Source organism: Rousettus aegyptiacus, unplaced genomic scaffold (assembly GCF_014176215.1).
Source record: "Rousettus aegyptiacus isolate mRouAeg1 unplaced genomic scaffold, mRouAeg1.p scaffold_m13_p_12, whole genome shotgun sequence".
Taxonomy (NCBI): Eukaryota; Metazoa; Chordata; class Mammalia; order Chiroptera; family Pteropodidae; genus Rousettus; species Rousettus aegyptiacus.
This window is the reverse complement of record NW_023416287.1, coordinates 66,412,995-66,435,653: the sequence shown is the minus strand read 5'-3', so window position 1 is coordinate 66,435,653 and position 22,659 is coordinate 66,412,995. Positions and strand designations below refer to the sequence as shown.

Genomic DNA, 22,659 nt, shown 5'->3' with positions numbered 1-22,659 from the left:
CTATAAAGCATAGTATGATACCCAAAGAGGTAATGAATTGCACTGCATCAAAATTAAAAATTTTTGCTCTTCAGAAGATACCATTAAGAAAATAAAAAGACAAACTACAGTCTGTGAGAAAATATTTGTAAATCTATGTCTGATGAAGGGTTTGTATTTAGAATATACAGAGAACTCTTTCAGTTTAATGTCAAATAACTCAATTAAAAATGGACAAAAGATTTTAATAAATATTTCACTAAAGAGACTAATAAGGATACAAAAACATGTTTACACAAAAACTTGTCTGTGAATGTTTACAACCACTGGTCACTGGCGGCAGGCTCTGTAACTATTCTTGCTTCTAGGGCTTTCTGTAAGAAAGGGAGTGTTGGGATGCCCTGGCATGCTTGAATGGATCTGCGTCACACAGACCAAAGTTATACTGAGTAGTTGTAGTAACAATGATAAGAGCAACAGTCTTATGTAATCTATTCCTGGCAACCATGCACTCTGCCCCAGTAACAGGGGATTTTCTGCGATTTTCAAAGCATATTGATGACCATCATGTTTGAGTCTCACTCACCCATTGTGTAAAATTTTCCCCAAGACTAGTCTCCCCTGGCCACCTAATTTCCTCCTCACTTCCCCTGGGTCACCTAGCCACTTCTTTGTCTCCTCATTACCTATCAATATCCAGGTTGAGCTACCTAAGCTGTCATTGCTGATAGGGTGCATCTTGGCTGGTTAAGACTGAGCACTTCTACTCTTCTGATCTCTGTCTCTTTGAAACAAACAAACAAACAAAAAGTTGTATCACCCTCGCATATCTTAAAGAGAAGAAAGGAGAGAGAAATGACAGCATTTACTATGACTGTACTCCAATGCTAGGACTCTTTAAAATTAGTGCAAAACCACAGTAGCCAAGGAGGAGGGAGAAATGTGGTTTACTGAGCTTTGCTGAAAAGAAGGAATTTCTCTCATGGGACGACTTGCTTGGAAATAGAAGAAACTGCAGTTAAGACATGTGATTCTAGTTACCAGCTACACGCTTTCAGACGGGGGTAGATATAATTGGATCCATTTCTATTTTAATTATAATTCTTTGGCTTTAAAGAAATCATCAGTGGAAATCTGCAAGCCACCACAACTGCCGCCATTGCAAATTCCCTGGATTTTAATGTGGCCTGGATTTCCTTCAGGAAGGCTGAGGCCTCTCAGCTACAATTGATATTTGTTGTTACAGACCTAAAGTTTTCCCCAAACAAAGACAACTGATCCTTCCTTCTCTCTCTCTTCCTGTCTCCTATTTTCTCTTTTGAAACAAAGAGAGATCTTTCAGATTTTGCCAACCCTTCCCCCTACAAAACATAGGAGAGAGAAGGAAGCCTTTTGTGATTAATGACAGCAGGGTTCAGGCTTACAGGGCTTCCTTTTGTTTCTCCTATCTGCTCAGAGGGGTTATCCAAACTTTCTAGAGTCACAGATTCAGGAACAGTACTAAGCAATGCTTGAAAATGAAGGATAGTCTCAAATCAAAGAGCACGAACAACGCTGTGAAACCCCTAGAGTTAAACCTCATTTGAGCTATTTCCCACTCACTCTCTTTTCATCGTCTCTGACGCAAAGACATTCTTGGCAGAGGCGGAAGAAAAGCTGGCAAGACCAAAGTAAGTGCTGAGGGCAGGGTATGAGGTACCCATGCAGCCTCCAAGAGAGTTCTGCTCCTAAGTCCCTGGGAGAGGAGCCTGCCGGGTATCTGAGGTCCCTATGCCAGTCCTCTGACACTGGCCCCATAAATAGCTGGTAGCTCATTGAACACAGCCAGCAAGGGACCAAGGTAGTACTCGTCTTTCTTTTAAAGCTGAGCAGATAAATATAAGGAGCACAATCCATGTTGTAGCCACAGTTTTATTTTAAACTGAAATTCAGATAAAATGGTTACGGGCATGCTCCAATGTTTTCCTTGTTCTAATCGGTGCTTCACTCAAATGTCTTACTCAAATTCAATGTAACATAAATCAACAAGTTCCACAGTGACTTTTCCTATTATGACTAAATCCTTGTTTAGAGAGAAAAAAGAAGGGCCTTACATCCGCCCTTCTTCTCTGAACAAACACTGAATACAGCCTAGGAGCTTATGTAAAGGAGTTTCTCAGTTTTTCTTGCATCTTTCTCATGAGGCTTCCATATCTGTTTTCCTCATGATAGGGACCCTAGAAGCCTTTTCCTGAAGCTTCTTATGTAGAACTCGAATCCCTTCTCTCATGGTTTTCCAGATCCTGTTATTATTTTGCTTCTCCTAGCTCCTGCCCCCAACCATATTCCTAGGTGATGGCAATTGAAGTTTATCCCAGGAATGTTGATTCTCCCCAAATTGATCTATAGATTCGGTGCAGCTGCGATCAAAATTCCAGTGTTATTTTTATAAAAATTGGCAAGCTGACTTTAAAATTGATATAGAAATGCAAAGACCTGAAATAATCTTGAAAAAGAAGAGAAAAATTCAGAGCTAACCCTACCAGACTTCTAGACAACACAATGCTACAGTAATCAAGACAGTGTCATATTGGCACAGCAGCACAAATTGGATCAATGGAACAAAGAGACCAAATATAGACCCACCCATATGCAGACAATGGATTTTTTGAAAGATATATTTTGTATTTTTTAGAGTAGTTTAAGGTTAACAGTAAAATCTTCCTCCACATATGCACAGCCTCCCAGAGTGGTACATTGATTAAAAATTGATGAACCAACATTGTATTGACACATCATAATTACCCACAGCTCATAGTTTACATTATGGTTCACTCTGGTAGTGTATATTCTATGAGTTTGGATAAATATATAATGACATGTATCCATCATCATAGTATCATACAGAGCATTTTCACCGCCCTAAAAATTCTGTGCTCTACCTATTCATCCCCCCACCCACAAAATGAATTTTTGACAAAGGTATAAAGGTAATTCAGTAGAGAGAGGATAGACTTTTCAAAAAATGGTGCTGGAGCAATTGGATAGCCACATGAAAACAAATGTGCTCTACCCATACCCCACACTATATACAAATACAAACTCAAAATGGATCCTTGACTGTGGTAGGGAAAATTATGTCCTCCAAGCAGATCCCATGCACTAAACACCAGGAGTGTGTATACGTTAAAAAGCAAAAGGGACTTTTACATATATAATTAAGATTATTAATCACTTGAACTTAAAATTGAAAGGTTATTCTGGATTATCCATGTGGGCCCAGTGTGATCGCAGGTCCTTAAAAGCACAAGAGAAAGGCAGAAGGGGACGTCAGAGAGATTCGAAGCATGAGAAGTAATCAATGTGCCAATGCTGGTTTGAAGATGGAGGGGACCATGGGAGAAGAAATATAGGCAACGTTAAACTGCTAAGAGAAACACCCCGGACCAAGGGCCAGCAAGGAACAGGGACCTCAGTCATATAACCGTAAGTAACTGAAATCTGCCCCAAACATTAGTTTACTTGGAAGAGGACCCTAAGCCCCAGATGAGAACTGAGGCCTGGCCAATATTTTGATTTTACCCTAGAGAATCCAGTCATACCGTGCTGGACTTCTAACTTACAGACATTGTAAGAAAAAATGTGTTGTTTTAAGCCACCACGTTTGTAGTAATTTATTATGTAGCAATAAAAAACTAAATATAAACACTTTAACTTCTAGAAAAAAACATAAAAAAATCATTTTTAATAAATCAGGCAAAGGTTTCATACATTCAGCATGTATAAAACAGTTTTTTATATACAATTTCTTTATGTAAAAATACCATCCATAAAATAACAACCTCATCAATAAAACCTCTGCTCTTCAAAAGATTCTGTTATGACAATGAAAAGACAAGTGAAAGACAGGTAGAAAATATTCGTAAATCATATATCTAATAAAAGACCACTACTTAGAATATATAAAGAACTCTCAATGCATAATAAAAAAAAAAAGTCCAATTTCTAAAACAGGGAAAAGATGTGAACATACAAATTCAGTTCACTGAGAGAATATATAGATAGCAAATGAAAAGATATGCAACATCTTTGGCAAATTAATTAAGGAAATGCAAATTAAAATCACAAGATACCTCTACACACCTATTAGAATAGCTCCAATTACAAAGACTGACCATACCAATTGTTGGTGAGGATGTGGAGAAACTAGAACTCTCATACACTGCTTATGGGAATGTAAAATGGTCCAAACACTACCAGAGGGGAGGAGGAGGGAGGAGGCAGATGGGGTAAAGAGGGTCAAATATGTGATGACAGAAAGAAATCTAACACACACACACATACACACACACATGCCTTATTGTTAGAGTGTACAGCTGAAACTTATTGGATTTCATTAACCAATGTCATCATAAATAAATAAATAGAATGGTACAAACACTTTGAAAAACAGTTTGGCAGTTTCTTAAAAAGTTAAAGATACACCTGCTAATATTACCCAACCATTTCACTACTACGTATTAACCCAACAGTAAAGAAAACATTCACATGCAAAGATTTTTACACAAATGTTTATTTGCAATAACCCCAAACTGAAAACAACCAAAATGTTTGCCGACAGGTGAATGAATAAACAACTTATGATATAGCCACATGATGATATACGACTCAGCAATAACAAGGAATGAACTACCAGTGCAGTAATGCGACCCATCCTGGAGGAGCCGGCAGGAGCCCCAGAGAGAGTTCTTTTTTCTTTGTGGAGGGCAGGACGCCCTGGAATGGGTTTGCCTGAGAGAGGGGCCCATTAAAAAAATAAATAAAAGAATGAACTATTGATTCATACTACAAGATGAATGAACCTCAAAATTAGTATACTGAGTGAAAAAAGCCAGACCAAATAAATGTACCTACTGTGTGATTCCATTTATTAAAAATTGTAGAAAACGCAAACCAATCTATCTATAGTGATAGAAAGCAATCACTGGTTGAAAGAAGGTGTGTAGGGAGGGATAGGAAAAAAGGATTATGAAGGGGCACAAAGAAATTTGGGGGGATGAAGACTTTGTTCACTATTTTGATATTGGTGATGACTTCATGGATTCATCCGTATGTCAAAGTCTACTAATTTGTACGCTTTAAATATATGCAGAATCTTATATGGCAATTCTATTTCTATAAAGCTATTATACATGAAATACAGGAAGATTTACATAAATACACATGGATGTAATGACAATATTTTAAGAAGTTGGTTCTTAGAAAATAATTTAAAAGTTCAGCCATACGGAAATGACTTTGAAAGGAAACTTCTTTATTTTCCCTCCCTCCCTAATTTACTGTCTCACTGGCTCCAGAGTAACAAATCAAAGATGAAATAAGATTTATGGCAATTGGATTCCTAGAAAGTGGTAATTCAATACTATTTCCTCTCAAGGGATTGAAAGTACAGTGCCCGCTGAAGCTGGCACTTATCTAAATTTCATTTCACTCATAGTAAAGTAGCAAGAGACAGCATGATTTATATCTATATCAGAAAAATGTGAGCAAGACTTTTAGTAGTAGCTCCCTACCAAGAAAAAAGTTAGGGATGCTACAAAAACACCTTCAGTATTTCCCATCATCTATAGGATGAGATCTTTCACCGTCTTTCTCCTACTGACCCTTTCCGGCCTCAGTGTCCAAACCACCCCTAGTAATTGTTTCTCGGCATCACCCAAACAGATTGGCTCATTGTCCCAGCAGTAGACCTTGAGCTTTCCTGACCATCTGCCTGGGGAATATCCCTTGCTAATGCCTCTTTAGTGGACTTCTCAGTCCTTGCCCATCTCCTGCGATCTCGTCATCTTTCTCTTGTCCTAAGTGAATGTCCCACTTATGAACTGCTGGAGCACTTGTTGTCTATGCCATCTATTAGCTGATAGTTTTCTTTTAGCATCTTGAAGATATCATTCCACTGTCTTCCTATTTCCATTGTTTCTGCTTGAAAGTCAGCTATAAATTTATGGCTAAATATCTTTAATCAATTTTTTTAAATTATCTACTATTAACTTTTCTAATAGTGCTTCTGTCCCATTCGTCCTCTCCTCTCTCATGGGACTTCTTTCTGCAATTTCTTTGTCTCTTACCTTCACTTATGTTTTTCATCTTTTCATTGTTTTGTAATCCATCAAAATTTCATTAATTCCCTCTTCAGCTATCTATTCTGCTGTTAAACCCACTGAGTTACTAATTTTGATTGCCATGTTTACAGTTTCAGAGTTTCCTTTTTTTATAGTTTATATTTCTTTCAAAATACAACTTTCATCTTTCAGTGAAAACAGAAAACATAATTATTTTAAAGTCAATTTTGTAACTTCATTCCCTAGATCTTTTGTGGGTCTCTGGTTCTTCCAGTTATTTATATTGTTTTGTTCCCCTGTATGCCTAATTTTTTTTGGGGGGGGGCCGGGTAAAATTCACGTGACATCAAAATAACCATTTTAAAAGTGTGCGATTCAGTGTCATTTAGTACATTCACAATGTTGTGCAATCACTACCTCTATTTAGTCCCAAAATGTTTTCATCATCCCAAAAGAAAACCTTGTACCCCATTAAGGAGTCGCTTCCCATTTTCCCTCCCCAACCCCTGGCAACTACCAATTTGCTTTCTGTCTCTATTTCCATTCTTATATTTAAATAGGTTTCTTGCAGGTAGCACGTAGTTGGGTATTGCTTTGTTTGGGTCCCCTTCCCTGTACTGAAAACACTCAAAGCAATAAGCTGGGGCAATCATTTGTTTCCCTTATCTCAGGATTGCTGTCCTTTGTTGTCAGACGTCCAGTCTTTTAAAAACCATTGTTTCATATATTTTGGTCCACTTTTCTTTTTCTTCTTTTGTTTTTCTTGGTTGTTTCAGGTAGGAGGTAAATATGGTCTCTGTTACTCCACATTGGTGAGGAGCAGATTTTTGCTGCCCCTCTAAGATATAATTAATATGCTTTAGTTTAGCAGTTAAATTCATTCTATTTAATTTTAATTACTTTGGTTTTAATTATAGTTTTTTTGAAGCATGGTGTCATTTAATTAAGACATTCACCATCCTGAAATCCTTCCCTGGGAGCTCGTATTATATAAATATGCTAATTCCTTCCAAGTTAACCTCCTTTGCCTGTAACCAGCAAATGCTGGCCTCCAGGTCCTCTTTTCTCCTTGAGCTGATGTTAATGGCAAGTGTTTATGAACCACTGAAGGTGTCCCTAGTCATCAGATACACTCTGAGTATAGCTGGCCTTTCTACTAAAATGCGGATCATCATACCCACCACCGCCTAGGATGTGCATAGAACCCCTGCTTTTATGCAAGCCTCTTAGAGCTTTAGGGGGGTGCAATGTTTTTAAATCCAACATAGTTAACTTTTAGAGGTTGGTAAATTTTTAAAAATCATTTCCATTTCTATGAATATTTTTCTGAGTTATTTTCTCCTCTTTCCTTGTGTGTGTGTGTGTGTGTGTGTGTGTATTTTAAATTTTTGCCATAAGCCTGTAGTGATTCTAAGTAATCTAGATGCTGTCCACTCCCCAGCCCAGGCGGTCCTGAGTGGAACTTTGTCTGAGAGCCACTGGCGCTGTGATATACATGTGACCATGTACAATCATGGTCTTGTCAGAGGCAGAGCTCTGTGAGTGTCCCTACCTACAGGCTGACTAGTTATCACGCTGGCTTTAACATCCTACAACCAAGGAGCATTTAAATAAAAAGCAGAGTTTTTGCCATGCCCAAACCTCACCCATCATAAAAACACTTTCTCTGCAGTTATTGCGTCATCTCTCCCTGCCCTTTCTCAGCTAGACTTCTTGAAAGAACTGTCAGCACTTGCTTCTTCCATTTTCTCACACCTGGCCTGATTGCAATCTGGTTTCTACACCCCACCCCCAGCCTTCCTCAGCATCTTTCACCAGCTCCTGCAATCGCCCCTCAGCCCCTCAGCTCAGTCCTGCTTACAGGGAGGGACAGCATCTGATACTGCAGACCCACCCCCCTGCTTCTCTGCCACCCCTCCACTCTCTTTCTGCTCTCTCTTTTCATCTGTTCCAGTTTTTTTCTGGGGCCTTTGTCCCCACCCCCTCTCTTCCTCCAGGAGAACTCATGAGCTCCTGTGGCTCTAATGACCCTGCTTGTGAGGGAGAGCTAGGGATGAAGAAAGAAGACTGTCAATCAGGAGAGTGTGCCAGGCCTTGGATTAGACTCTGAGCAGATTTCTGGGGAGGAAAATTAAGGCCACTGGAAGACATTGGGGATGCTAAGGATATGCCTGCTGCTTCCAGGTTTGGTGTCTAAACACTTACGAGTCAGTATCGCTTGTAGATCTAGAGTAGGAGAAATGTAAAGTATATGAGGCAAGTTGTTCCCACAGATAAATCATTATAATCTGATACTTCATGCAAACACAGAATGTGTATCAACCTGAGCATGGCTTTGCTTTCTTGCAGTGATATGAGCAGTACAATTCATATGTTGAAACTTACCCCCTGAGAAAAAGAACCATTCAGATGTGTTTGTTCCAGTTTGCTTTACACACACATCTGAACATACACAGAGGAGTGACAAAAGGCACTACCCTTCTATGGCTGCTGGTTCAAACACCAGGAACTATTAACCATGATTGTGTCCAACTGCCAGTTTCAACCTTCCTGCTATGATTCAGCCTTCCTTTCCAGCCTAGCTTGCAGCTGCCTTACCCAGGATGTCTTCCACCCCCTCGTGCTTGCCTCTTGCACATGAACTTTTGGTTATTCACACTTCCTTCTGTCTGGCTCATATAAGCCTTTTTTCTTCTGCCAATCTGTAGGCTTTTTGAAGGCAGGGATTGTCCTTCAACACATCCATCAAAGCACCCCACCCGCCCTGAGCACTTGGTATTTGTGAATTGAAGGTTATCTGTAAATTCCTGCAGGAGGGTGGGGATTCCTGCAGAAGGGAGGCACTGGTAAAGCTTTGGCTGCTCACCCCAGCCTCAGCCACCCCAATGAGCTGTGGAGAGCCACTGGAGAGCACTGATATGGCTGGCTCCTGGCCAGCCTATGTACCAAGGCAAATAATTCTCTCTTCCAAATGAAAAAGAAAGGCAGAGGGAAAACACCTCAGGCCATCTCTGCTTCTCTCACTCTGTAGCACATCTCATCCCGGGAGGCCTAGGGGTGAATCAGTGATGGGAACGTGGGGGTCAGTCTGTCCTGAACTGGGGCCAAGTAATGCTCAGCCTCCGTCAGCTCAGGCTGTGTAGTGTGTGTATGGTGAAAGGACTAGGGCTTACTAACTGGATATTACATTGCAGCATTCCAGTCATTCCTACCAATCACATCTATTTCTAATCCATTTGTCCTCCCTTACACTTAAAGTTCATGCCCCAAGGACTACACCACCCATGACCCTGCTTGTGGCTGACTTATACTTATCTCCCCACTCTACGAGACTTTAGCACCTGACTGGCCTGGTCCTGTCCAACCTGTACATCACTTCTGTACCAAGGATGAGCCACCACATTCTAGCTTTAGTCCTTCATTATCTCAGCAACTACCCTCTGCCTCTACAACACCTCAGCTGCCCACAGCCTAACTCCAGCTCTTACTTGCACAAATAAATCGTCCTCCTTCAAAAGCACGCTTAGCACTTCCATCTCCTATGGTTCTCACTCTCTACAGAATCCCAGCTCCAACACTTGGACCCCCAGAGCATGGTCATCGGGACCAGCATTTCACTTTCATCCTTATGCATCTCAGACTATCTGTGGTCTGGCACATCACCACTTGCCTTCTGATACCCTTAACTGTCTTGTAACCTTTTCTCTCTACTGGGGCAAACCTCCAGTACTGGTTAACCAGAACCACCCAGACATCAGATCTGAGTAACCAGAGCCAAAGGAACAAGAATGTCACAGCTAGGAAGATTCTTTCACAAATATCAAATGAGCATAGGCCCTGCCAGCCAGGTCACTGCATCCTTGGACGAATTCACGCCCCCTCCCTCTAAACAGTCTGTTTTACACTTTCCCTTCTCCCCTCTCCTCCCCATCGCACCTCAAGCTCTGCAGAGACCCATTGCTTCTGGGAGAAGTGACAACCCTCTGCTCCTAGGGATGGGGCAGGAACTCTCCTGGGCTCAGGATCCTGCTCCAGAATAAAGCCCACAGCTGCTGCCACTTCTCATGCCACTTCATTGAACTCCTAACTCTGGCACGGATTGCTGGCCCGATCGCTACATGGACCAATGGGCTTCTTGGAGATGGGAACAGAGAACATCATTTATTTCCCCTGTGGTGGGTCTAGTTCTTCCCTGCCCCATGGAGAAACACTCGGGCAGCTCCTAAGATTTTTCTGGTTACTTATGAGTTACAAAAGGATCTCTGGTCACTTAAGTTCAAGTGTGGTATACAGCATAATAATAATAATAATAAACTTTAAACGTCACGTTTGGGCCAGGTTTCCCCTCCTCTGCCATGACACTTGCAGGGGGAAAGGTCCTGAATCATTTCTTTTCCCTCTAAACCTCCCTGACTTTCACTCCTCCTTTTGCAGTCGTTTCTGACTCCACCCAGGGTGGAGGTGGTGAAGGTGGGCAGGAAAATTCTTCTACTACTTGGAATTCCATGATGATCTGGCATCAACTCCCTCTGTGAAACAAGTACTTTCCTCCCTGAGGTGCTTTTGTGGGCTTTTCGGAGACCCCCTAGTCTGTGCGGACCTCTCAGTCACTCAAGACAACTTCCTCAGCCTTTATGTACCTGACGGAGCCTCAGAACTTACTCTGCTGTGGGGTTCTGCTGTCAGGTAGCCTCCTTGGTTGGGATAGAAAACAACCCTGTGCCAGCTTTCTCATTTGAGTGGCCCAAGTCTGGTCCTTGAGAAATACTCGCAGGTTCCCTCTGTCCCGGCAAACTGTGTGAACACGGGCCCCTGCTATGCGGGAGCCATAGGAGATGGAAATCCCAAAACTGGTTCTACGACCACCACCCCCCTCCCCCCCCACCCCCCCCCCCCGCTGCCTCCCTCTGCAGCACAGCTTAAGACCAGTGCACAGGCAGCTCTCTCCAAAATCCCTTCTCATTCCCAGCATCTTTTCAGCCTTTTAAAATTTCTTTTCTAGCCAAAAGGAGGAGGTCAGATGGGGTCTCAGAACCAGTTTTGGAAACCTCCTCTTTAAGGTAGTCTTTATGATCACTTGGGGACGCAGCACCTACCATTTAGCCTGAACTGAGGCAACAATAGCCCCTTTTTCAAATTCTGCTGTGCTTGGTTGCTTGTGCAATTAATGGAGAGTTAGTCATGGCTGCTGTTATTCCAAAGCAGGAAGGCAGCAAAAAGCCAGGAAACAGAGGTGTCCTAAAACGGACCAGGCAACCAGATCAGCTTAACATATCAGTGAAGTTTCAGCGCTCCCTTCAGGCCCAGAAAGGCAACCTTACTGGTTTGAGACTTTCCACCAAAATAGAAATAAATACATTTTTATACACCAGCTGGTTTGTCGTGGCAACCATAGGGTGTCTTTTGACCCATATTTATCTAGAAACCTGAGTGTGAGTAGAGGTGGTGAGACGCCTCTGGTTTGGCCTGTGTGCCCCACTTGTCCGGCGCTGACTCCCCAGATGGTGAAGCCACTGCATCCAGAAAGGAAACAAGTTGTTCTTTCAAGCAGAGGGGGGCTGTTTACTAAGGTGTTGCAAGGGCTGGGGTCAGGTAGGGGTTGCCAGAGGAGAAAAACAGATAAGGGAAGCTATAAGGATTGAGTTATATACGAAACATGACAAGCACGTATGACAAATCGTATTTGACAAAGCCAGAGGAAAGAACCTGAAGGGGCCTCTTTGAGATCTTTAAGTCCTCTCTTGGCAATCCCACTTGAGTTTCACAGATGAAGAAATAATAGCAGTAGTAATAATAATAGCAGCTTTGTTTCTTTAGTGTTTCCTTTTAGTGTAAAGGATTTCCTAGACACAAGCAACTACCTAATTTATTTATTACCTCACTTATTCCTTAGGACAATCCTATTAGGTAATTAGTATCATTACCTTCATTTCACAGATAAGAAAACTGAGGCTCACAAGGTAAATTCTCCTGCCCCAGGTGTCCTGACCAAGAAGGGCAGCACCAAGAGAAGGGCCTGTGTGTTATGGCCCCTGGTCCGGTGTGATTTCCATTACATTATACTGCACAGCAGATAAGCTCAATCAGAAATGCTCTTAGAGAACCAGGTTTGAGATTTAAAAGTATTGTGCTTACCTTTTCCACTTTTCAAGTTCAGAGCCCAAGAGCACAACCATTGCTTTGAAAATACTTGTGGTATTAAATTGAAATGCCAAGGATAGAACGTAAAGAGCAGGCCACAAACGGAAAAACAGAAGCCGTGAAAACAGTGTCAGCCATATTCGTGCGAGCTTCATGGGTTCTGAGAGCCAGTGCCTCTCTCAGGTTCTGACAGAGGCAAGCTGATCAGGCAGCAGATGTGGAAGAAAGATGGCAATCCCATCTTTCTATCTTTATTGGAAGAGGATGGGTCCGGGTGAAGAAAAGATACCTGGAAACCAGGGAGGCTTAATGTAGTGGCTGAAAAAAAATGACTCTTACTGGAAATTACTGTTTGACTATCGCTATAGAAACATAGGCCTTTGATTATAGGAACATAACATTCTAAACAAGCTTTCTGCTTCTGTAACCCCGTTTACGCACCTGACCTGTGAGTTGACAGGTAATGAATAGAAGAAAAATAGACCTTTGTGTGCAGACAGAATGAAGAATGGAGTTTTGGGCTTAAAAACCTGGTACCTCTACATTTTGAGGCTGCTTAATTTGGGGTCTGCGTACCCCTGGCAGACCCAACTGTCTGAATAAAGAGTGTATTCCCTATAACTCACTGACTTCTGGTGGTCCATGATTCTTTCGGGGGCTGGCGGCTACAACATTAATAGATGAAACAGGCTAAGACCAGGGAGAGAAGTCAGAGGAATTTAGAGGTCCCGGACAAGAAGGCAGCCTGGGTTTGACACGTGAGAACAAACTCTCAGATAAGGGGGAAAGGTCTAAAGCAAAATACCAGTCTTTTAGAGGAAAGGGCCCTGGACAAGGAAAATGGCTTTCGTGAGGAGAGGTCATGGGGATGAGGTGGGTGAAGATCATGAGCCTTGAGAGAACAGAGCAAGCTGCAAGTGGGTGGGGTACAGAGAAGAACAGAACTGCTGTGTGAATCTGAAAGGGATATTCAGAAACTTAAAGAGAGAGACCTCTGAGTCTGTCCAGTGTTTGCAGGTAGAGTACTGGCTAAGAAATACTCTCCTCTTTCATCACTGCCCCCAAGTCTTCTGGTATACTATTTCCTAAATTTCCACAGCCCCCCTGGGCCCTCAGTGCTCCCACAGTTGATCTCCCTATGTGCATTCTATCCTATCCCCCCTGCCTCACCCAAATGTGTCATTGATACTGCTGCTGGTGTGCTGCCACCTGCACATAGTGCCCCCACACAGTGCCCCCCATTTCAACCTTCCAGCAGGAACACCTCCAGCTAGCTATCTACAGATGTCTTGGGTACTTAGGATGTCCTTCAAATATATCATTCTTGATCCCTCTGTGATACCACTAGATTGTAAGTGCTTTGAATTATGTCTTATTCATCTTGTAAAGTGCCTTGGACCTCAGAGATAGTTGTCTGGATTGTAACAGTAACAGTTTGTCAACTCTACCAAAATGGAAGTAGTTGTTAAGTCCGTTGTTAGTAACCAAAGGCTAGCACTGGAACAATCCACTCAAAAATCTTATGCAGCTTGTGCCCTCTTGTGGAGAAGAGAGCACAGAACACTACATTACTATCTTGGGAGATGGGGATTTCTTTCTTCCCTTACCTCCTCCCCCCCTTCTAAATATAGTTATAATACAATATTAATAAATCACTTTTACCATATTATGATTTTGTAAGTATTGTTCACAGAGGAACCAGGAAGTATTGTATAATTATGTTTTCTTTTTGGTAACATCCTTGTGTCTTTTTCCTAGAAAATTATCACATTGCTTAACTTTTTATTTGCTTAGTTTTATGGATACTTATCAAAATTAATGCCCAAATTCTCCACTGAAGCTATAAGATCCTCTCAATATTGTTAAACAAATCTAGAACCTTCAACAATACTACTTTTAAAAATCGGCAGAGCTATCTTCAGTGCTACTGCTCAAAATGAGCCCATTATTTACCTTCTTATTTGTTGCTTAGCTATCATCCTGGGATCCCACATTTTCCTGCATTTTCAGTCATTTGATGAATAAAAATTGTGAATTTAAAAAGTGAAATTTATCATTTTTTTCTCCTTTGTGGTTAGTGCTTTTAGTACCTTATTTTAAAAAAATCTTTCCCTATTCCAATATCTTGAAGATGTTTTCCTACATTATATTCCAAAATCTTGGTTGTTTTGCTTTGCACATTTAGGTCTACAATTGACTTGGAAGCGATTTTTGTGTATGGTGTGAGGTAGGGATAAAATTTTATTTTTCTTTATGTGTTTTTATATATTTAATTGATCTAACATCATTTATTGAAAGACCACCTTGCACCCTCTATTTTGCAGTGTTATTTGTGTCACGCATCAAGTAACCATGTATGTGTGGCTCTATTCCTGGAATCTTTCATCTCTTCCACTGATATTTTTATTTATCCTTTCTTTACTATCACACCGTTTCAGTTACTACAGACTTTTACTACATCTTAATAGCCAACAGAGGAAGTCCTACCACCTAATTCTTCTCCTTTAAGAGTGTCTTGGCTCTTCTTAACTCTTTGCATTTCCATATAAATGTTAGTGTAAACTTTTCAATTTCCAGAAAAAGTGTTGAAATTTTTATTGGGATTGCATTAAATCTGCATAATTTTAGAAAGAACTGTCGGTTTTATAATACCAGAATTGAGAGGATAAGAGCTATTTAAAGTTCAAAGAATAGTTTCAGCAAAAGCACAGAGATACAGATGAGTATCCTTTGGCCTCTCAGTTTCCATGTGCACCCTCCTGTACCCTTCTGTACGTCAATAAACCAACTCTAATTTTTCTAATCTGTAAACATAGGATATCACTCCATTTATTTAGGTCTTTAATTTTTCTCAATAATCTTTTTATTCATTCCTGAATAATTGTCTCTATATCTGATTTTATAGACTCTGTTGGATTTTTTTTAATTGTAGTAAAATATACATAATGTAAAATTTACCATCTTAACCATTTTTAAGTGTACAGTTAGTTCGGCAGTGTTAAGTATATTCATGTTATTGTGCAACCATTTTCCAGAACTCTTTCCATCTTGCAAAACTGAAACTCTGTACCTATTAAATAATCCCTCATTCCCCCTTCCTCGGCCCCCAGCAACCACCATTCTAATTTCTGTCTATGAATTTGACTGCTCTATTGATTTCACTCATATAAGTGAAATCCTGCAGTATTTTATTTTTTGTGACTGGCTTATTCACTTAGCATAATATCCTTAAGATTCATCCATGTTGTAAGCATATGTCAAAATTTCCTTCCTTTTTAAGGCTGAACAATATTCTACTGTATATATGGCACATCTTATTTCCATTCATCTGCTGATAGACACTTGTGTGGCTTCCATCTTTTGTCTATTGTAAGTAATGTTGCTATGGACTTGGATGTACAAATATCACTTTGAGACTCTGCTTTCAATTCTTTTGTGTATATACCCAGAATTGGAATTACTGGATCACATAGTAATTCTATTTTTAATTTTTTGAAGAATGTTAGTATGTCATTTTAATTCATTTTATAGAATTATTTTTAAATAATGAAGAAAAGCCATATTACAAATATTATCAAGTATATTTTTAAAATAATTTTATGGTACAACGTGTTAATCCAAAATAATATATCTTATATAAATCACTGCTCCATATCAAGCAAAAATTGGAGTTATTTTTTAAATTTCTAACTCGTTTTGAGAAATTACATATTAATGTTAAAGGTGCTCTCTAGTCAAATTAGGTTGGGAAACACGATATTAGCTAAAACACCGAATTTGTAGCAAGAAAAAGATTAATTGGTACAGCAAGTAAGGACAACTATTTAATTAAGAGGTATTCATTAAGCACTGACTTGTTGTATGTGTGTTTTGGATGGATAATACAAAAAGGAATGAGACATAGTTCTAAAAGAGCTTAGGATCTAGTAGACTGGGGCTGGTGGAGGGGCAGTGTAATACATCAAATAATTAGAGGCAAATTACATTCAGTATATGGTTAGCTGCTTAATGTGTGATATTTTCAAGTTCTTCAGAGACATGAGAGGGAAAAGGTAACAAAATTGAGAGGATAAGAGCTATTTAAAATTCAAAGAATAGTTTCAGCAAAAGCACAGAGATACAAATGAGTATCCTTCGGCCTCTTAGTTTTCATGTGCACTCTCCTATACCCTTCTGTACATCAATAAACCAACTCTAATTCCTCCCGTAACAAAATACAACTGTCTGTCTTAAAGGAAAAGGTTCTCACCTTTTCCTCAAAATGTAGAGATACACTGTCCCAACAGTCATTGTATCCGTCACTGTTATGTTAATTACTGCTCACATTCAGGCGGAGTCCCACTGAATATTCTGTTACCTAAGGAATAAATTGTTAACTTTCAACTACATGTACATAAAATAAAATGTGAAGGAGAAGAAATGGTTAGCATATAAAATAAACACACATACATATAAGTAGTAAATAGAAAATATACAAAGTGACTGTCTTTTTTTTTTTTTTTTTGATGTGTTGTGAGGCTGTCAGTGATATCTGTGTTTTCCTTCTTCCACTACCCAGTTCACATTTCCCCCATCCTCAGGCAGAAATTAAGCTGATCACGTTTCATTGCCTACTAGAGTGACCCAGACCTTCACTCCCAAAGGGTTTTAGTCCTCAATCCTGCCTTTTTTGGTTTCTGTAGGTTTCCAGGTAATTTTTATATTGGACAAGGAAGTACTAAGAGGCACCCCCAGATAACTCCCTGGGGTTCAGACATAGTCCTCCTTTCCCACATTGTGTGGTAGCAACCCAACTTCAAGTACCTCACCTAGAATAACTTTTTTTTTTTTTTAACCATTTGGTCTAATGGCATAAGAAGTCTAAAATATCAAGGAGGCAGTCTCACTTTCCTATTCAATTGAACCATTGTATCTGCTGGTGGAGGCATTCCTCCCTCGGGGACAATGACTTCCAAACAAGCATTGCTCAAAATTACTGAGACAGAAAGAAAAGTTCTGTAAAAGAGTTATTGAGTTTAAGAGTGGGAGAATCCACTTCTGCTTCCACCCCATGATACCCAGATTCACGTGTTCTGGCTCTAGAAGAGAACATCATATAACAGACTCTGTTCCAAAACATGTAGTGTACCCTGTAAGACATAATCTCATTGTTTTGGGATGTTGCCTCCCAACTGGTACTACAACTGAGTCTTCATTAAGCCATTCCAACTTTCAATTAGGCCAACTGCTCCTGGGTGATGGAGCATGTGGTAAGACCAGTTGATTCCACAGGCATAAGCCAACTGCTGTATTTTCTTTGCTGTGAAATGAGCTTCTTGATGAGAAGCAATGCTGTACAGAATCCCAGGATAATAGAGAAAGCATTCATATGCACAAAGATGGTAGGCCTGGCTGAAGTATCATGAAGGGAAATCCATATTCAGAATAGATGTATATTCCAATGAGGATGAATCTCTGCCTCCTCTATGAAAAGGTCCAATGTAATCAACCTGCCACCAGGTGGCTGGCTGGTCCGCAAGGGGAGTGGTGCTATATGAGGGACTGAGTGTTGGTCTCTGTTGTTGACAGTTTAGGTGCTCAGCAGTAATGTTAGCCAAGTCAGGCTTGGGTAGAGGCAGTCTATGCTCCTGAACCCATATATAGCCTCCATCCCTGCCATTCTGTGGCCACCTTGTTTATGGCCCATTGAGCAAGCACTGAGGTGACTAGGATAAGACTGACTTATATCCAATGAGTGTGTCAATTTTCCCATCTGATTGTTAGGAGCCTCCTCTACAGTGCACATACATGGCTCATTGGATAGCAGAGAAGTCACTATTATGCCATCGTAGTGGAACTTGCTGAAATCTTCCCTTTAGATTACAAGGGAAAGCCATTCACGGGGAAGAGTCTCGCTTGAGGCAGGTTGCTAGAAACTGACCAGGAGGGTGCAGAAGGAAACAGCAGCCAGAAAAAGCTGCTGCCGGGTACTGGAAAAGCTGCACACACAGCTTGCATAGCCAGCAGACCAGAGCCAGGAAGGGAAGCCCTTCCTCCCGCAATGTCTCTCTACAGCCGCTTACTGACAAATCACAACACTGTGCTCATTGATAAAGGGAAAATACTTATGAGGCCCATTTAATGTTTACAGAACAGGCAAAAAAGGGTGAATTTCAATAAATTGGTAGCTGGTAAAGACATTGTAATGAGTTGAGTAGTGTTCCCCTCAAATTCACATCCACCTGACAGCTCAGAATGAGATCTTATTTAGAAATGCATATTTTTTTAACAGATGTAATTAATTAAGATGAGGTCATATTAGATTAGGGTAGGCCCTAAATCTAATGACTGGTGTCCTTTTAAAAGGAGATGAGACACAGAGCCACATTTAGATACAGAGAGAAGAAGGAAGCAGAGACTGGAGTGATGCAGGATTGCCAGCAAACATCAGAAGTTAGGAAGAGGCAAGGAAAGATTCTTCTCTAGAGCCTCCAGAGGGAACATGGCCCTGCTGATGCCTTGATTTCAGATTTCCAGCCTCCAGAACCATGAGATAAATTTCTGCTATTTTAAGCCATCAGGTTTGCGGTAATTTGTTATGGCAGCCCTAGAAACTAATACAGTACTAAATCAGGTATTACCAAATGTTTAGTTCCAGTGTGTGGAGGAGAACCAACTCATCAATGAATACATGCAACTCCATCTCTTAGGAGAGAGATGAGTAGCAAGACCCCTGTTGATAGTGTGCTAAACACCCAAGGTTATAGCAGACTTTGAAACTCTACCATAGATCTCCCTCTCAATAGGCTTTACTGTCTTCCCAGACATGGATTTTCAGTATTACATGAAATTTATTATTTCAATCTCTTCACCTTAAAATGTCATCAAATCATTATGCTTTTATTTCGATCTATCTACCTGCTACAGCTCTGTGGGCATTCCTCCTTGTGGATTATCTGCCTTCTCTGGTAACTATGCCTTTAAATCTGGCTTAAGTCTTTTGCTAAATTCCATATTTAACATCACGGTTTCATACTTGATCTCCTTCAGTCCTTACCCTGAGCTCTCATTACCAAAAACAATCAAATTTCGTATCCTTTTGTTTCCAGTCCACTCCCATAATCCCATTACTAGTGAGAAACTGACCCTCTAATCAACTTGATCCTCTTCTTTTTTAATTCATGTATTTATAAAGCATGAATTAAGTAGAGATCAATGTGCCAGCCACCATAAAGGGAACAAAGGACACAAAGAGCACAGAATGAACGCGATATAGACCCTGCCTGACTTGCACATGAGTCAAACATAAATGTCTTGGAAGATCTCAGATTTCTCCTGGGGGAATGGGTGGAGGGTAGTACTAGTCCAGGAAATACGGAGGAAAAAGAGATGTGTGTAGGGAAAGTGAGGAATAACTCATAATTAGTTTAACATACCTGTGAAACGAACAGAGATGTTTGGTAAGCAGTTGGCTCTATGGTGAGGAGGCTCAGAAAAGATCAAACTCAAGATATAAATTGGAACTCATTAGTTAGAGATGGTAGTTGAAGCCTTATAGAAGAAGATAGATGAGCTAGCCCACAGATAGTCTGTAGCATGAAAAGTACGAGCACCAAAGACAGAACAATGGAGAACGCTAATAATACGCAGGGTTGCAGACCAGAGGAACCACCATAAGGAATGTTCAGAAGAAGAACCCGAAGATAGTATAGTAATAAAAATGGACAGAGAGTTCAAAGTGGAAGTACTATAATTAATGTGAAATGCTGAGAAGATGAGGACTAAAATAAGTGAATTTAATTTAGTAATAGGGAAGACAAGTGAAGGAGTGAGGGTAGAAGCCTCAATATAGAAGGCTTAAAGGGGAATAGAAGGTAAAATTACAGTTTATTCTCTATAAATGATGTTATAATACACATAATTTAAAAGTCGATGGCCCTAGAATGGAAAAGGGCGGTCCTTCCCCTCATCCCACCACCAAGTACAGCTCCCCAGGACTGCATCCACATCCCTAAAAGCTAATGGCCAGGTAAAGAAATATAGTGATGAAGAAGAATAGAAGGTCAAGGAGCAAACGACTTTGTGATGTCAATATAGAATGATTGCCCTCCTCCTCCTCTTTCACTGTGTTTATAAGTGGTTTATGAAATTCATAGGAAATTTAATATTCTTACATAGGAAAAGCATTCAGATATAGAGCACATTTAATTTGTTTTCACATAATCTCACAAAATGTTTAATTATGTACAAGTATTGATTGTAGCATCTCATTCAGCCTCAGTCTATCAGACTCAGTCTATAAAATATCCCCTCAAATGTCCATATAAGCCACTATCAAACCTACTCAATGTTTTTTCATACTTCTTTGAAAGACACACTATCTCACAATCCATTATAAGTCTACTATCCAAACGAGCACCAGCCTCCCATGTGTTTCCCGAATCTGCCTCTATCCTCGCTCCCTCTGCACTGGTTCAGACCTCCATCAGTTGCAGCTCGGGTTCTTGCAATAGCTTCAGAGCTGGTCACCCTGCCTTGAATTTTGTCTCCCATCAAATCCATCTTTCTTGTTGCCAGAAGAGAATTCTATATGAATTGCAGATATGCTTGTGCCACTTACTTAAGATTCTGCTTAAAATTTTAGTCCATACATAGCCTTTTACCTGGCCTGCCAAATCTTTTAAAATTAGATTCTTACTTCTTCATCTTCATCCTCGGCCATTCATGGCCTGCTGTCTCTCAATCCAGTAATTCTAAACATTCCACGCTGGTCCTTCAATCAGAAATGTATCAACACAGTTTTCCCCATCACCTCCAATCCCAGTCTATCCACCCCTAACCCTAATACTTTCCCTTCTTTGGGCTTTAATAGCATCTGTAGACAGCTCCATCAGAACATGTCACTTTGATTGGAATAGTCAATTTATACACCCTTCTTCTTAACTAATTTATCAGTTCCTAAAGAGCAAGAATCTGTATCTTACATTTGAATTCCCAGTGTTTACCATGCTACCGCTACTGGGACCTTCTTTCTAATCTATCTTCAAACATTAATAAAAAGCAAACAAACAAAAACCTGTCCTTTATTTCACTGTGAAACTTTCATAAGCAATCTTTTAATTTGCTTTTTTTTTTTTTTTTTTTTTTTTAAGTTTAGCTTCTTAGTTCTGGTTATGTGGTGGAATCAGAACCCATAAATTCACCCCTGACCTCTTGCCAAATCCTATGGCTTTTCACAATTCCTTATTCTCCTTGCCGTTTTTGACTGGTGTTCATTTTCTCCTTAAACCACCTTCTAAGATTTAACATGGTTGCCAGAATTACCCTTGAAGAATTGTTTCAGATTCTTTATTGCCTGGAGTCATTTAACGCACCCACCATGACATAAACACATTTCCTTCTGCAATTTGTGTTAGCAATTGCCTCAGCAACAAACGTTATCTAGTGATAGCCCCCTGTTGAAGCAAGAATCTCTTCAAATTTAATGTAATTGTAAGTTAATTAAGATTCAAATATCTCCCTTAACTTCCTAATTCTGGTTGAGACTGACTAACCCAGCCTTTTCTCTCAACACTTCAGACTCCAGTACTAACATACTTTTTTTTTTTTGGTCACACCAAGAGTTTTTTCTTGTTATTGTTATATATTAATTAGCAAGTGATTTTCAAAGCATCTTTGTCCTCTCCCAGTCTAATTCGTTTCCTTTACAAGTATATTTCCAAAAGTCCCTGGGTAAAGTGGGTGGAGGAGGAAGCCCATATGCGGGACTGTGGCTTTGTAGCTCTTGTAGCTCAAATTTATTTTTAAATTTCCTTAAGATTCTGAGGAAATATATATATACATATGCGTGTATATATATATACACACGCATATATATATATAGCCCAAATATGTGTGTGTGTGTGTCCCAAAATACGCGTGAGCAGGTTCTCACCTTTTTAAAGGGCCATTAGTTTCTCCTGTGAAAACATGGATGCGGAGGTCTCAAACCTTCTCCTTAAAACATAAATACTCGGAGCGTACCAACCTCAGTAGCGGAGGGTACTACTACAGTAACGTGCTGAGCGGTTGCAAGCATAGGAGTCTCCCCTCTCTATGACCATGGGCAAGTCACGTAACCCTAACTTTTATTCCTTGTAAAATCTAAATAACCTTGCTGGGTGACTGAAAGAATAAGATTAATGTAAGTAAAAGTACTCAGATAAATAGCAACGCTGGTTTATTTGAACCGGTATGCAGAGCAGCTGAATGCCCACTCATAGGTTATTTATCCCCTTCTAGCTCAGGCGTGGCCTCTCAGGAAGCCCCAGGCGACGGTGGCTCGTCTCCATGGCAACCGCTCCGTTATCCTGGCCCCGCCCCCAACCCACCGCGAGGACCGGAAGCTGCTTCCAGCCTGGCGCTTATCCTGCTTCTCCCCGGTACTGCGGGTTGTCCTTCCCAGCCCGGAGGTGAGAGC

General features: G+C 40.4%; 1 protein-coding gene across 1 annotated transcript in view; it reads left to right on the top strand.

Moving 5' to 3' along the window:
• Positions 1-22,659, top strand: part of LOC107515298 (zinc finger protein 396) — a 51,286-nt gene that overhangs the window by 21,728 nt on the left and 6,899 nt on the right. Inside the window, exon 2 of the mRNA XM_016153975.2 lies at positions 22,482-22,651. The gene's annotated coding sequence lies outside the window, so the exon portion shown is untranslated. The remainder of the gene's footprint in view (positions 1-22,481; positions 22,652-22,659) is intronic.